The sequence below is a fragment of the Myotis davidii genome, unplaced genomic scaffold (assembly GCF_000327345.1).
Source record: "Myotis davidii unplaced genomic scaffold, ASM32734v1 scaffold496, whole genome shotgun sequence".
NCBI lineage: Eukaryota > Metazoa > Chordata > Mammalia > Chiroptera > Vespertilionidae > Myotis > Myotis davidii.
In genome coordinates this window covers 6,284,281-6,286,478 of record NW_006289398.1, presented here as the reverse complement: position 1 = coordinate 6,286,478, position 2,198 = coordinate 6,284,281, and the positions used below count along the sequence as shown (strand labels likewise).

Here is a 2,198-nt window from a genome sequence, read left to right as displayed (position 1 = left end):
AACAAAGAGAGTCGCTGTACAAAAAGGAACAGTGGAGGGAAAGTAAAGAGCAGAGAGTCTCTGAAAGAGGCATTTTTTACTGAACATGGGAGATACTGAGATTGCAATTCACCATTATCAGACATAATATCTCTCACTGCAGAAGTCCACACATTCCTTCAGACTGCTAAACCAGACTGTTTCCGAGTAATGTGCAGGCACTCCTGGGAGATGCTGTGGGTTCGGTTCCAGCCACCGCAGTAAAGCGAATCTCACAACGCAGCGAGTCGTGATCTTTCTGCTGGTGGAAGGCCTTGCCTCAACTTGTGAAAAGCACACCATCTGTGAAGCACAATAAAGCCACGCACAATAAAACACGGTATGCCTGTAAACTGGAAAATCTGTTGCTTCGCCGGTATGTTTCCTCATCTAAAAAAATGGAGAAACGGAGATAAGGTAGGTCAAGTCCTCGGCACAGTGGCTAATGCACAGTAAGAGAGGAATAAATGTTAGCTGCTATTATGAATTTGTGTTCAGAATAAATGCCATGAAAATTATTCTCAACTTTCACTAAGGCATATGATGTATTCTAGAAGCGTTTCCATTTGAAATGACTTGACTCTGTGTCCACCCACACCAAGCACAGACCTCTGCTGATGGGTAACGACCTGGGAACGGAGGTGCAGACACTATTCTAATATTTATTAGTATTAAAATGTTTACTTCTCCTAAGAATCATTCAACAAAAATAGTGCTACTGATGAAACAAACCAACTAATTATGAGTATTTTTTATGAGGAAAATAAGCCAAACAATGAAACCTACTAGAAAGCACTTACAAACCATTTCAAATTCACAAAACTTGGCTTTGATATGTTCCAAAGGCAGCAAAAGTAGCTGCCCTTCAGAGAGGAATGTTCACCCAGCTTATCTGAAGTACAGCCAACCTACTGGTCCTAAATGTATCTCAAATTTGAGCTGAGACTTTTTCTCAATAAAGGTGTAATAACCACAGAACTCTTGCCAACCTTAGGACCTCTTACTCATCGGAGGTTCCTGCAGACTCATAACTGTACACTGCTTACCTAATGCCCAAAACAAGGAAACAGAGCCACGGGGTGGACTGGAGATTGGAGCCCCAAACAGGCCTGAAAACAAGGCCCATATCCCTAGTCGCCCCACCGTCATTAACAGCTGCTGCAGACCCTAAGGAGCTATGTTTGAAGTGAGCACAACTCAGTCCAAATTCAGAAGTGATGAGACAGGCTGGATGAGATAAGTGTACATGAATAGGTAAAAGCAACAAACAAAACCACTGCGTCCAATGTCTGGAGCCCTGAGAATTGCTATTTTGAAACGGGGTGCCATTTTCAGATTAATATGCTAAAGAGTTAAACCTACTGGGGACAATCCCTAGGCAAGTCAGGAAAAGTAAGGGTGCCTGCAGGCAGTTATCAGGGTCCCCTCTCCAGCCGGGGAGTCAGACGCACCCGGAAACTGAGGCTCCCTCCAGAGCAGAGCTCAGCTACTGGATCAGCTGAGTCACCTACTGTTCAAGTAAGTGTTCTCCCTCTTGCCTGTGTGTATGTTTTGACTTTGTTTTCTTTTTATTTTTTCTAATATATGATAATTACGTTCATAAGCTAATAGCCGTTAACTACTTCTTTCCTTCTACTGATAGTTCCTGTTCTCCAATATTCTTTTGTTTCACTACCCTCCTCCTTACAAGTGCCTTACTGGTTCTACCCCCTCACTTTATTCATGTCATCTGAAATGTACACCATTTGCAAATGTTTTCCAAACATTACTGGTTCTCTTTCCACATCCAACCTTTTCAGAGCCTCATTCCTCTCAAAGTCCAAGGGACCGTGCTTAAGGATGAACAGCAGGTCATCTGTAAAGGAGAAGGGCCATCCATGTCTCCGGGAATGAGAGGAACATCATAAGCTTTTTGAGTAAAAAAGTGGCACTAAAACAAATAAATGTGTCATTTGACTTGTGTTTAAAATTTGTTTCCTTGACTTGTAGGGTTTTTTAATCATGTGAAACAAAAGTCATCTTATATGACCTAAATTTTTATTTTCTTTCCAAATCTGACACATCTTCAAGCAGGTACTCTTTAAGTCTGGGTAAACAGTATTAATTATCGTCAACGTTTCCAAAATGTAACGTCTTCACTTGAGCTACCTTAATGGCTGGCAGACAGCCATGTTTGGATT

General features: G+C 41.8%; 1 long non-coding RNA gene across 1 annotated transcript; it reads left to right on the top strand.

The window, feature by feature from the left end:
- Positions 1–1,088: 1,088 nt before the first annotated feature.
- Positions 1,089–1,987, top strand: LOC107182799. The gene is made up of 2 exons (XR_001513532.1): positions 1,089–1,536; positions 1,818–1,987. It is a non-coding gene; the product is annotated as an uncharacterized LOC107182799 (long non-coding RNA).
- The last annotated feature ends 211 nt before the right edge of the window (positions 1,988–2,198 follow it).